Source organism: Drosophila guanche, unplaced genomic scaffold, assembly GCF_900245975.1.
Source record: "Drosophila guanche unplaced genomic scaffold, DGUA_6, whole genome shotgun sequence".
Lineage (NCBI taxonomy): Eukaryota > Metazoa > Arthropoda > Insecta > Diptera > Drosophilidae > Drosophila > Drosophila guanche.
In genome coordinates, this window is record NW_022995743.1 from 303,586 (window position 1) to 319,023 (window position 15,438).

Sequence of the window (15,438 nt, forward strand, 5' to 3'; positions counted from 1 at the left end):
GAATGCACTTCACGCTGATCCAAGAACTCGTCTCGATAAATGGGCAATGTATGGACACGACGGTTCGGTTCCTATAGAGCCCCCTTTGGCACGACACGACTGCTCACATAGTAAGTACATATTTACATATACATATGTACATATATGTATGTATTTACATATGCATACTAATACTAATGATAAACACATCATCTGGAATGTTCCTTAATTATTATTCGCCTTTTGGTCAGTGTTAACTTTGCTGACTTTTTAACTAAAGTATGAAGATGTGGATAAGGATTAGGACCAAGATGAAGATGACTTCCAGCCCTGAGCCATAGATCATTATGGAGGATTAGCAGAAAGAATCCGCACATAATCCAACCGCAGTGCAGACACTCAATGAAGGTGAGTCCTATCCTCATAATGAACAGTTTGACCAGGTAGGTGCCATCTAATGCAATTTTGTTGTGTGATGTGGTGTGGACTCTTGTGGAATGTGATTCTCGTTGGATGCCATCTATAATTCGCAGCAGAAACTTCCACTTAATAGAGGGAGACCCTAGAAATTGCATTGTTCTGACATTGCTTCTTATCGCGTATTTGTGTTTGCAAACTGCACTACGAATGTGTGCGGTTCTCAGGCATCTTGGAATTTTCGCGATAAGTTCAATCGGACAGGGTTCTTTGTGCAGCTTCTGGTCAGCACATGGAGACGGTACGGCTCAGAGCGACTATTGCACTGACCTGCTGTTTATGCGTGTTTATGATTCATGGCGAAAGGGTTTAATTAAGGAAAATAAAGGTTTATGTCTTTATTGCTACTCACAAAAATGTGCCAAAATAGTTCAGTGGAACTACAGGATAGGAAAGAAAGGATTTTCTTGGAACTGGGCTGCTCTGCCTGGGGTGATTCAATCAATGTCTGAGTATCTTAATAGCCACGATGGATATTCATCATTTGTCATGCAAAACGAAAATGCAAAACTAAGGAAATATAAAAAACAAAAGGAAACCGCTTCGATGAAGCGAGACCTAGCGTAATTTCCCGTATTTCCCAGACAACCCTTTCCTTAGTTTCCCCTCCCTGCTGCGCTCTCCTGTCAGATCGTCAGCGGAGGTCCTTGTTCAGACTGTGCTTATGCTGGTCCTGGCCTAGTCCTGGTCTCGCCCTCAAGTATCACCTTTTGTAGCTTGAAGTTGTTAACGCATCTTTGAAGTTGCATCGACACGTGAAAATTCTGTTAGCCCAGATTCCCATACAAAAGCAATTAGCGAAGATGAAAGGTAAACAGAAGCTGCCGCCGGACAACAACAATCTGCCGAGCACCACTGAGCGACAAAGGACCTCCTATTCTGTCCATAAAAATGCACTCGCACTTTGGTGCTATTTGATGTCAAACTTCTCTTTACGGTTTTATTTTGATGGCACTGCATCAAATCTTTTCGATAATTCGCCGCCCGCTCAAATATATGCGGGGAAAACGGCGAAATACAAATATATACTAATGTGTATGTACATATATATGTATGTACATATGTATGCATCTATCAGATTCTCGAATATACTATATTTACTTATGCATTTGTATCCGACTAAGTCTGCTTGGTGCGTGGTGTGGAGTGTGTTGGAGCAACAGTCGGAAAACAAACAAAAACTGCAGCCGACGAAAATGAATAAAAATGCAGCCAGAAGACAAGAAACCCAGAAAAACGAATACAAATACGAATACGAAAATGAGGAGGAAACGGGGAAACAAACAGAGAGCAGCAAAGCAGAGAAGAGTCGAAAACGTTGAAAATTTATCGCGCGCGTCATTTGCTGCAACTATGGAAAGTAGCACGTAGACCCGCGACGTTGCTGCTTTCATTGTGTTGGTGGCAGGGGAGACTGGCGAACGCAAAGAGAGAGGGGTCTTGGTGAGGGGAGCGAGTAGTAAAGAGCGGCCCATTCGCGCTACGCATGGGTCATTGCACTTTTTCAACGCACACAGATGCAAGGCATAACTCAGATACAAATACAAACGCAGGAATAGATAGATAGCAAAGGGCAACATTTCAACAAAAATTGTGTAAAAAAAGGCACGAAAAATTAGGCGAAAGCAAACAGAAACGGAGAGAGACAGGCAGAGAGCGACAACGGGGGCCGCAAACAAGATACAGATACATCTGTGCATGTGTATACCACATTCACATATGCGGCATGTGGGGAGCGAAACGATTGCAACTGCAACTTTGCATTGGTCGGCCATTTTTAATGTGTTTCGTTTTGCTCGCGGATATACATATGTATGTACATACATATGTAGATATGTACAATATAATTTATAAAATAGTACATGGTCGCGAGGAAACACCTAATGGTACCAGTGTTGGCGATCTTTAACAGGGGATAAAATGAAATTAAAATATGTTTGCAATAATACACATTTTTCCACAGAGTAAGGTACAGATACTCGTACAGATACATGTACATATGTATGTACATGTGCTCTCCATGTAGCATGCAGATACTAATGCGCTTGCTATTAATAGCGATCCATGGTCATGCCATTTGTGCCGCCAACACCACTCGAGTGTGCAGTTGCAGTTTGCTGCACATGCACATGTGGAAATTCTGGAAAAGGAAATGGGAACGTTGCCAGGCCCCGACTCTAGCTCCGGCTGCGGCCACGCCTCCAACTCCTGGTCTAGAAGTACAGATAGCGTTCAGAGCAGCGCATGGGGTGCGTTTTCCACGATGTTTTCACCAAAAAGTCACTATCGCTCACAGTCACAGACACCAGCACGCTATTCGAATTTTATTTTTAGCAATTTGAGAGAAATTTCAAGTCGAGCGTTGTGAATTTTTCGTTTCAATTCATATGGCCACGGTCACATGGCTGGGGGTGGGGACGCCTCCGATCTTACATACCTTCTTGTATCTTGTTGTTTTATGTGTCTCTCTGTAATATGTATCTGCGAGATGATAGAGGCACAGCCGGCCCTCACGATGCTATCGGGCTTTCCCGTCGTAGAGCACGTTTCACGAATGTATCTGTGCGATCCGGCTAGAGCTTCGATTCTAACCATATTTCGTTTCGCAGTTTCGCAAATAGTTTCGCCACGTTTCCACTAAACTTGTGCTGGAGTCCGCCATTTTCACAGGCATTACTCCGCTCGATTCTTTTATGTGGCTTGGGCTTGCTGTTCACTTGAGTTCACTTCTGGTGGAAAACTCGCGAGGATCGGTGCACACACTCGGCGGTCAGTATGCAAAATGCCGCAAAGATACGAAACATAAAAATAAGCGAAAAACAACTTCCCAGAAATGTTTCAACGAGCTTGCTTACACATGTACGACCGCTGGGATGTATCTCTGTATCTGTGCGTAGACCCTGCAGGGCGAGACAGGGCGAGGCTTACATGTGTCCAACCGAGACAGAGAGAGAGAGCAGCGATGTAAGCTCTGTGGCAGAACACAACGTTCTGCGAGCGGTCCGAGAACTGACCTTGAGTTCACAATTTAACTAAGGGATTGGAACTGGGGACTGGGTCTGGGCGGTTAAACCGACTGATTCTGTTTCTTGCTGATTCTCGCCTGGAGAGAGCAGCGAAAAGTGGCGTGTGTAGAAAAGCTCTGACTGTACATGTGCATGTAAACTCTTATGTATGACAAATACACACACACACACACACACAGAAGCATATGATGTACATACATACATATGTATGTATACATAGGCTGACTCACAAATTTAACAAAAAGTTTTGTACAGACTAGAAAAATAATCAACAATTCTGCACCACCAGGCTGAGGAAGAGACAGCGGGGTGAGGTAATTTGGGGGAGCGGAAAGCTCTCTGAGAGCATAGAATTATCAGTTCGGCCCTTATGCTCCGCACGATTAGAGAGAAGTCAACCCAAGTATTTTGCAAATAAAAAACAAAATAGAATCGAAAACAAAACCGAAACCGAAGCTGAAAAACCGCCAGTTGGTGGCTTGTTTATCTGTCGAGCACTTTTCAGGGTCACTCTTGATTATTACATAATTGTTGTTTACATCGAATTCTTGTCTGTGTTGTTGTTGCTGGCGTAAAATGAACAATTATATTCGGTAGTTCAGGTTCTTGAGTTGTTTGTAATGAAAACAATGTGTCGCTTCTGGGCCATTGCCACCCACCCATCTACGTAAATACACAGAAAAATAGTGCGCTGAATGCCAATTGCATAAAAGTGCAATTGAGTAGAGAGTAAAAAGGTTCATAAGTTCAGTGAGACCAATTCCTCCAGGGAAAGAAGCAAAAAGTTGCCAACAGTCGACAGCCAGAAAGAACCGTACAGACCGGACCCATAACATCACGCACATTTCCAGATATGTACATACATATGTACATACATAAATACATACATAAATAAATATGCATGTTTATACATACATACATAGTTACGCGTGCGAAAGCACGGTAAGCTGAATAACAACAGCAGTTCAACTGCTGAGCAGACAGGCGCCGTCCCTAAACTTGAACTTGAAATGCTGCAAAAACAAAAATTCAAGAGCAAAATGCCGGCAAAAAAAAATAACACGCAAAAAACTAGTCGCAAACAACAACAAATTACGTAAACATGCAAAAACTTACTCTCTTCGATTCTCTCTCTTGCTCGGAGCCGAGTAGCAGCCGAGGCTGAATAGCTTTGCCGAAGCTATTTTGTGCAAGTTTTCGATTCGCTCCGACGTTCGCGAAATTCCACGAAATTCGCAATCCGACCAATCAGAGGCCATTTTTGCACACAACAAAATGAGCAAAACAAAAAAAACACACTTACAAAGCTTTTCGAAAGGTGTGCGTGTGTGCGTGCGGAGTGTAACGAAGTGTGCAAGGGCGCGATTTTTGCCTATTTTTGGCACAGCTTGACTCGCCATTTTTTCGGAAAAACTGAAGTTCTCTGAAACCGTGCTCTGTTCATTTGATAGTTCATATTAAATGAGTCGCAGACTTAAGCACAGACACGTGGTAAGGCTCGTTTAGTCAATGTGGAAAGAGAGTGGTAGCAGCAGTGAGCGCCAACGACAGCAGAAGAATAAAGTAGAGGCAGAAAGCTTTCTGGAGAGCGATTAGATCTGTACGGTCTGTCATGCTCGGCAAAACCAAGAGAGGGATTTGGATTTATTAAATATTTACAGAGAACAAAACATTTTGCTGCCAATTCTTCATTACTGCCTAAAAATCGTATGCTTACAAGGTGTATTCTCTGCGCGAACAGAAATGTAGATAAGTATGTACATATGTTCATACATAAATACATTTGTATGAACATAAATATGTATATATTGACGTGAATACGTATGTATGTACATACAGAAATAGCGCTGCAAAATATATGCATGTACATACATAAGCTTTTGCCAAAAGTTCGGGCCTCTGATAGCTTTTCTCTTAAACGAGATCTAGTTGAGGTGCGAACCAGGGAGAGGCAGTGACAGGTGTAAAAATACGCGTAGAGTAAACGTAGAGAACGTAGAACAACAGTCTCAGTGAATCGTGGAGCCAATTCAGACCTGTCTGTTGTTTTGCCGTTTTTCCCTATTCCCCTTTCCTCAACTGATGCAACCTGCTGACGTTCACCTGCTGCTCAGCAACTGACTTGCAACATGTTCCCTTTTTCCCTCAATCCGTGTGACTTTCCGTGTGATTCTTTTCCTTCTCCAATCGAATCAAAAAGTTAACTTTTCCCAGGGATTTCATCCCGCATGCTCGTCCCTGTGTGTGTGAATGTACATACATACATACATATGTATGTATCCTGTTGCATGCCTCGCATGAAGATCGTCCTCCTCCACTTCGCCCTTGCAACAGAAGCGCAATCAATTTGTGCATTCGCTTGGGTTTGTCCTTCGTCCTTCGAACCTCGTCCCTCTTCCGCATCCTCTGTAAAAGGCTCTTTGTGTGCGCCATAATTTCTCGTCATTCTTCTGGTTTTCCTTTGTTGGGTTATTGAACTATTGATTCCCCGAATCCACAGTACAGGTGATAATTTTTAGAGAATTTACTGCCTGATCACTAGTAGCTGTTTTTTTTTGTGGCGATATGGAATGGATCATAATCGCATTAATTGCATGTATAACTACAATCAAGACTATGGTTCCCTTTTACATACACACTTATGTAGATGCACCTAACTAAAGGAAACCCCTCCAACCTTCCCAACCCTCTCGAGCAGCCTCAGTTTCGGTTTGCTTAAGAAATTCTCACACATTTCCCATCTCGTCATCATCTGGTGGGAGAACAACTAAGTCAACAATTGCACGGCAGGTATCCGACTACCCGGATCCATGCGAGGCGCAAATTATTTTGACAAGTGGCCGAGAAATTGTCTTGCAGTGTCCTCTTGACTCAACAAAGAATATTGTCTGATGCTGCTATTGCAGTTTCAGTTGCAATTGAGTGACAGGCCATTACGGAATCGTGGAGTGGTCTGGCGAGTCGTTCCTTCTCATTGCTATTTAATACATATTGCGGCTCATTAATTACATTCAAAGGGCCACACACACAGAGGATGAGATTGGGAGTGTTACATCAATGTCATATGATACTGCGATTCCATATATTCCAGGCAAACCATGCTTGACTTGAGCTCGTCCTAGTGTCGTTTGTGGAAATATATTAGCTTGAAGGTAGTTAAATTTATACTGCGATCGTTGGTACAGTCAGTACTGCTTTTACAACATTCAAACATTCTTATTTGCTTGTTTTCTACTTTTTCTTCAGTGCTGTTTGGTTTGTGTGCTGTACAGCCGGAAATCGCCAGCAATTGCACGTCTCGGGTGCGTGTCTTCCAGAGTATGTTTTCTTTTATTTATATTTTCTCGTTTTCCTACCATTTTCCCATTACGCGCTGCTAGAACTACGATGTGGAATAACAAATAATTAGCATTAACCACGCAATTGAGTGCAAGCGGCAGTGAGTCGGCGCAATGTTGCATTTAATTTTAGAAGAAACGCACTGCACACACACGCACTTACACGCATACACATACACATCCCCATTCTTGAGACAAACGTGGCATTCACAGCAAACGCAAAAACAACAACTGCAACGACGGCAGCGCGATAAAACATTTTTGGAAATGTCAACAAAACAGAGAACAAGAAGAGGAAGGGAACTAAAAGAAAAATACATACATATGTATGTATGTATGTACATACCATACATATAAAGACAAGATTGCTGTGATGTTGGGTGTAGAAGAGTGAGGAGGTGTGGTTGTGGAATGTTGTAGTAGGAGAGGAAGTGCATGATCGGTGCTACAGCAACGTTTTTGACGACGCCATCTTTGCAATGGATGGCAAGGGGAAATTGGTAAAAACACAAGATACTCGTACTTGTGGATCGGCATTTAAACGCACACACACTGGCATGCATACAAATTTGGAGTCGGTTTGTTGCATGCCTCATGTGGCGACCCTACACCAACATAAACTCAAGTTGAACGCTAGATCTCGAAACGATCGTGCCCAAGGCATTCATATGCTGGCAACGATCGAGTTGATTGCATAACTGTTGGGCTAGTCTATGCAATATATCTTGCTAATGTACATACATACACCGTATGTATGTATGTGCATACATACATACATGGCTCATTCAATGTGCCTAATTGGCCCGCAAAGGTCAATAAGTCAAAACAATGATCAGGCTTCTGCCTCACACTCTCTCTATCCCTCATTTCGTCCTGCTGGACCAGTATTCAATGACGAAAAGGACCTCGGACAGAAGGGAACCAAACGAAAGTGAAACCAGGATGGATAGCCCCTACTCGAGCGACTCGAGCAATTCGAGTGACTGACACACGCTGTCCATGTCCAGACAATGGACCCTGGATCGAGAGAATGGCATCAAAACGCGACAAAATCAAACTATTTTGTTTTGTTTTTTAGGTTTTCTCTCTTTTTTTGTGTGTCTGTTGCTTTGTTCAAGTCAAAGTTCTCAGACGTTCTTTGTAATTGGATCCTTTTAGAGATCCTTGCGCGTGTGAAGCGCGAAGAGTGCGTGTTTTCCTATTTTCATATCTGTTTTCGTTTCCCCTGTTTTTTTTTATTCCTGTTTCGTTGTTGTATGGCGGTGCTGCACAAAAAAACTGAAAACGAAACCAAGGGACAACTCCCCTGCACCACTATGGGTAGACAGATATGGCGTACGGCGTGTAATTTATGCCAAATATGATAGAAGCGAATGTTTGTCGTGGGTGTTTACAGACATCACGTTTTCCCCTACTTTTCCTCAATCTTGGTGTACTTCCATTTGAAAAGTGACAGTTGCAGATCCGAGTATGATAAGGAAAGCCTATCCCCTCGACCATCAAGGCATTGTTAAACAGCAGGGATCGTTGCGGGCAAAATAATATTTGGCTGTTTACAGTTGGTTTTCGATTTGAAAATGACATAATTCCGAGGGAAAGACTTGGCATAACGACATTTATTTCTGCCACAGCAATGGCAGCCCTGCAAAACCAAACCGCAACGGAGCATCAAATTGCAGGAAGTGTCGAAGCTCCTTCCACGCGACAACGCGAACAACATCACCGAAGTTGCGTCTATGGGGTTGCTAGCAGTAGGACTTCTACGTCATCCAGCTCCATTCCATTTAGTATTGCAGCTTGATTTTGGCTTTAGCTAAATTTTCCTGTTTTTTCCACCAGTTTACTTCAACCCCTGGGCAATGTCAACAAAAAATTTGCATGTGGCCGCTGTCACTAACGCTGCCGCTGCGAAATTGCCAGATACAAGATACACGTAACGCACAATCCACTTTTAATAATGCAAGAGTGCGTGTGCGTGTGAGTGTGCCGAATAGAAGGGTGGGTCGGTTTTGGGGTGTTTTTGATAAGTACTTTACGAGAGACAACCCTCATTTTGCGGATTTTTTATGCTCCGGCCAAAGTTCACATTTTCCTGACGGAATTACAGGAGGAACGGAGCAGACGGAGGGCTCTTTTCGAACGGTGGTGTGGTTGCGCCTGGGTCTGTAGAGACTAGGGCATTGGCTGGCTTTTGCAATTTGCAACATGCAATGACTCTTCGATTGGAATTTGGCGAATCGCATTGGCGATTTTGCTAAGTTTGTGGCAGTACCTCGACTGGGATTCAGGGGTTGTGGGGTTGGTGGTGGTATTTCGACGGGTGGGAGGAGCTCTTGGCGAGCGAATCATCTCGTAAAAAGTTGCAAGGCGCGCAAAATGGCAAACGGAAAGATTATGAAGGAGGGAGGCCTCAGAGACTGAAATGCTTTTCCTCAGGAAATGCACTGTCCACCACTTTCGATGTTGAGTCCGGACCTAACAAAAGGATCTGTTTGATCACTTACATAATTTTCAACCCAATCTAGATTCTCCGGGAAGGGAATCGAGAGGATGCCAAAGGATATGTAAATGCAAATCAATCGAGACCTTAATGAAAATCGATCAAAATTGATTTGTTGCCTGGTGTGCAGAAACCCAAACACCGCACCCCAAGATAAGCAAGGAGAGGTCCAGGCCACCGTCGAAGGAGTTGCGAGCGTGAGAACGTTTCCTTCGGTGGTTTTTGCACGCATAATTTACATAATTTTTAACTAAGTAAATTGCATGCACATCTCATGTGGACATTATGCAAATGAGCGTCGCTGCTGCTGTCCCTCTTCAATTTTCAACCCCCTGCCAGGACTCAGGTGTGTGAGCGTGTCGGCATGCTGGGACTGAGGCGCCGTCCACGTCCACTGTGCGCATAATTAACCCCTGTCTGGTCCTCCTGTCTCTGTTTTCCTTATCACATTTTCATTTTCACTTTCGTTTCCATTTAGGTTCTTTTGGCAGTTTCGCAAGTCGAAGTATCTTATGCAAATCAGGGATCAAAGAAATGAAAGGAAATGGAGAGGAGAGGAGAGGAGAGGAGAGGAGGGGCTGCGAGACAATCTCTTACCCTATTTTCGCCAAGTGAAAACCTTATGCAAATTTTCTTGTTTGTGGAAAACTCTTTCTGCTGCCACCGAAGAGACGCAAGATCTGCGTGTTCTGCGGGATCTTCGCTCTAATTTAACTGTTGGGTGTCAGGTACACTAAGCATCGTTTCCTCGATCGTGAGAACCTTTAAAAATTTGCATAAGTTTCTTGAAAATTTGCCGGCTACGTGATCGCTGCAAAGACTGTAGAGATCCCAGGACACATATCTCCGATCAACGATTTCCGATGCTTCATCTACTATTTATGTATGTATGTATGTACATATGTACATAAATACAACGTCTCCATCTCCCTTCCCTGCCCCTGCAAAGTATAGACGCACATTTGGATGTGTCAATGACTCCTGTCACCGATATCTATTCTCAGGAATAGAATATACTAAGTAAATTTCGTTGGAGACTATTTTAGGAAATTTTGCTACCTCGCCATTGCTAGAACGATCAACATGGGGACTGTTTGGGGGTGAAAACAATTTGAACAGAATATCCCCAGTTTTACGAGTGTGTAACTAAGCTCGGTTGGTCAGAGCTGCTAGTGCAGCTTTTATTTGGCATATCTGTCGTTCTAACATCCCACAAGTGCTGACCGATTTAAAGCCGAGCATTCGCATCGATGCGCCATTATTAGAATGTGAAACTTAAACAAACAATGTCACATCAAAGCCAGCGAGGCACTCCATCCCCACCACTTCCACCCACCTTCCCACCCACATACAGGCAACAGCCCTTGTCTAATATTTTGCACCACTTCAGAGGCTTTTACTTTCACCCCGCCTCCGCCCACGTCACTAGCAAAGACTCTCCCTCTTACCAAAATGTGGCAACGGGACATAAAAACTGCTTTTTGCAATTTACATCAACATTTTTATCACCCACCCACCCCCGTGTGGCAGGACAGAATCCTCCAACCAGGAGTACAGCAACAACATGCTTTTTCTATTTACACATACATAAATATGTACATATTCTCGTGTCACGTGTACTACATACAAACACGCCCACTCCAGCCGCTGGCAGCATCCTCCGTCTTTTTGCGACACTTAATTACACACGCATACGCTTCATTCCACTTTGCGGTACTTCCCCCCACACCCTCCACCTTACCGCTCCCAGGTCGAGAGCGAGCTGGGACAGGCCCAAACCAGAAATAGAAACGATGCCTACCAAGGTGTACAGTCCAGGGTACAGTCCTGCGCTCGGCACAGATCCTTGAGTACTTAAGACTCCTCCAACTGCAAATTGTTTTCTTTTTAGCCCAGAAACCGAAGCACTCACGCAATCAGAAGATGCCAATGGCAAAGGAACTACCTGCCCATAGACCCTGGTGAAGGTGTCAATGTTGCCTTATCATCCCAATGTCGGACCTCTGACTGCATCCCCCCTCCTCGACCATTCTTCGTTCATTTTTTATCTCTGACGGCGATTAATGCGAATAAATTTTATAGTCGAGAATGTGTACTATGTATGTACGTGTGTTGTTTCGGGACCCGTCCCTTATTTTTTCCTTTGGACCTTTCCATTCCCTTCTTTCTTCTCCTTCGTCTAATGTTTTCTCTCTGACTTTTGTGCCCATTGTCCGGCGTCTGTTTTCGAGAATGTGACTTTTAATGTTTGTCTTCGGCACCTGCATCAGGAATTGTAGATTGTTCGCTGCGAGCTGATCGATCCATCTATGCCCAATGCTTACGCGATCTGCTTGCAACTCCGTGAGAGTCCCGATGAGCGTTTTTATTTACTTTTTAGCTATTGCTGCTGACTCAGCATCCGAGAGATAGTGCGTTTTCCCTCCCCTAATTAGGATTGGGCTTGAAAGGCATCGCATAACAGGTCGGCCCAGGTACAGGCTGTTCTCGAAGAATGGGATACAAGGAACAGGTTTTTATTTACTCTAACCCTCCTTGTGATAGCGACACTTGTCCCGGTGTTGGAACGTAGCTCCACGTTCCCCTTTCCCCTTTACCGGCTTACGATCCTCTCTCAGTCCATTTGAACGACCATTGTTTGCGATGTGTTAACCTTAAGCGATTTCTGACTTTGTCTATCCGTTGCCTGAGCCAACCACTGGCCTTTGGGCTCTATTGTTGGGTCTCTGACTTTTCGGAGTCTCGTAGGCAATCTTTGGCGGTTGATTCTGATTCTGATATAAAAATACTCGATAGTCGGCCAGACAATAGTTTTCGTTGTTTCAGTCGATGCTGACTGTGGGAACGCCGCGAATCCTGGCCAAGGACAAAGACATATTTTGATATTCATCTCCAGAGCAGAGAACCCCGCAATGCATTGCAAAGATGCAGGTTGTCTTAAGTTTCCATAGGATCCTGGGAAAAGGTCTGGGTGGGTGAGAGTGAGGTTCACCCAAAACACAAACACACGCACACTCACAACAAAACACATACAATTTTATAGTTCCATTCGCGGGATGCTGGAAAAGCTGAACGCTTCATTTTATTTGCTGCGAATGTGAACACCGGCCACTCCCTCTGCCGCCCTCATTCCGCATACAACTCTCTCTGCATCTAGAAGATGCAATAGTACGCGTAAGCAACCCGAAGCTAAACACAAGTCAATGACCCGGACGGGTGCTGAGAAACATGCCAACACAGTCCCAGAGAAGCGGGAGAGGGAAGCGCTTGATGAAATGTTGCAATTGCAATCCAAAAGATATCTGACACTGGAATTTAGCTGGCGGCTTGCGCTTGCTCTCACCCGCATCTTTGTCAATAAAGAAAAATTGATTGTGAAATTGTGAAAATTAAATTGGAAATGGCCTAGTGCTTGGCTGTAATAGCGAGCGAGCGAGAGCCGAGAGTCCACGAGCTGTGTGGATGGTGAAAGTCTGGCAATTAAACGGCAAACAAATTTCCGCCAAATTATTTGATATTAATTATAAGTCTTCGGAAGATGAGGGTCAGCGGCCACAGGCTCCGCTAGATGAAAGGATGCATTTTGCAGTCCTTCCTAGGAGCTCCTGGCGGGGAAGGTTTAGAAACTTGGCATTTGTGGCTTGTGCGGTGGTGGTGAGGTAGGGGAATGCTGGTGCTATCGGATCACTCATGAATCTTAATCAATACTTCATTGGTCCTGTTTGGAGAGGGCGGTTTGCATTTCGATCCCTTCAATTGAGAACCCCAATGCCAATGCCTTTTCCTGCCTCTCTCATTGTACATATTCGTGAATAAATCTGTCAAACGTTTCTTAGGTGTTGGGGGCCCACGAAAATGCCTCACAAGTCATTGACTCTGGAATGGTATCTAAGTATCTGCATGCGGTGCGGTGGCCATGGCCGTCGTCGCTGACGGCCTAGAACGCCAATCGACTGAGACGCTGGCCATACCTCTGCCCCCGCCCATAGCCTGCCCAATTAAGCCATGAGACCAAAGTGAAGCTGCGCTCAAGCAGCCACAAAATGCAATCAAAGAAGGTTGGAGGAAAGCAAAAACCTCAAAATGAAACATTTTTAAAAAACCTATAGAAGAAAAACGCATTGCACGATGAAGAAAACCGGGTTTTAGGCGGGCTACCTGTGCCGGTTTGGTCCCGGTTCCCCAAGGGAGGCCGCAAAAAAAACAACAGCAATAGGAATAACAACAAAGTATCATCAGAGTCAGGAGAGAGTCGTGAAAATGTGGTTCTTAGCTGAAATGCAGAGCTCTTCCGAGTCAGCATCATCAACACAGTCAGAGACAGAGGCACAGGCCCGACCCGATCCGACCCGACCCGACCAGATTTCATATCGCGCTAGCTGGGAATTACACAATTTATGCATTTGCTTTGGACTGACCCCGAGGAACCCTTACCCTTCGATCGAGGGCCACAATTGATACGGAGTCGTGTCTGTGTCTTTATGGGTTGACAACTTGTAGGCGTGTAGAATCGCGAAGGGAGATTGGATTCTAGCGAGAGATGGAGTTTCGAATCAAAATGCATTTGGGACGGGACTGGACTGGACTGGACTGGCACTGGTATTGGTATTGGAATTGAAATTGGGCTGCACAAATGGGCAGCGATCTGCAGCGGCAGATAAAGAAAGAAGTCGAGACCAAACCTGTTTTATGGCCAAAAAACAATCGAAAATAAATGAATAAAACGACAAAATGAAATACATAAACGTAAATCTCACAGCAGGTAGTCCCCGGATGATGCAGATGGAGATCACTTCGACATGGCTTGGCAATGGCGACCTGCAACATTACGTTTGATGATGACTTTTCGAGTTGGTTTGGGGCATCGCCGACGACAATACATTTCCCATATTTTCACTTGCCCAATTTTGGTCTTCAGAGATCGGGTTTGCTGCATATTGCAGCCCCTGATAATCCTGTCTGCACATTTTACTATTTTCTGTTACATGTATGTATACATAGATATGTACATACATACATTTGTACAATTACTCACTCAGCCGCAAGTGAATGATCAGTGGCAGGAGGTGGAGGAGCAGAGGGGTTCAAAATTCTGGCCTTGGTTTGCCTGCGTGGGCGATTTGCTTACAATGTTTTCCCAAGTTCCTATGACAAAGAAAGGGTTGTCTTTGATTGCATGCGATTGATTAATTCTGGTCGATGGATGCAACTGAGTGGAAACGCAAACATTTGCATCATCTGCACCTCCACCAGTCTACGCCGAGGTTGGAGTAGGACTCGGAGTGGGCATCTGAATTTGAGATTTGTGGTTAAAAGTGTGTGAAAATAATTTTCGCGAGCACCAGCAGAAAATGCTTCACGGAGCCCAGCCGTAGGCTTGCCGTTCATCTGATTGCGTTTTCCGCTTTTTTTTATTTCGGCGATTGCCAATTGGCAGAGCTGCGGGTCAAAGGTTGCTTATCTGAGAAACACTAAAAAAGGGCGACCACTGGCAAAAGCGGGCGCTGTGCAACTTGTGTGTCTGCACATACTGTCCCCATGCCCATTTCTCTGCGTGTGTATCTGAATTCGTGGCTTCGGACCGCAAAGTGCACCCAAATAGTTATCGCAAACAACGCGTTGCAACGGCAGAAACAACAACATCTAGCCGAAAAATGCCTAGACACCGAAAAAGTTCATTGACTTTCGCATACAAAATACACAAAAACAAAATGACTAGGCAACAACAAGACAAGATCTTTTTAGTGCGTTTATTGCTGCTGCCTGCCTCCATCAGCGGCAGCAGCAGCAACAACAAAAATAAATATGGCCGCCCCAACAGCGTGCACAAAAGAGCAAACTCCAAGAGAGTGCAACAGCAGCAATAACAACAAACTATATCAAAGTGAAAATGAGCGATAACAACGCAAGCACAAACACAATCAAGGCTCCGGCAGATTCAGTCACGCACACACTTGCGCTCTGACACAGCGCCACCAGAAACAGTTAAAAACAGAGAAGCAACAACGGTCCCCCTCTCAGTCCTCTTCCACCATCACTATTTCATGCCCCATGGCCCCCATGGCCCCATGGGATCTTTGGTATGTTTTTTGCTCTGGGACGATCGAAAAGTGCTGAT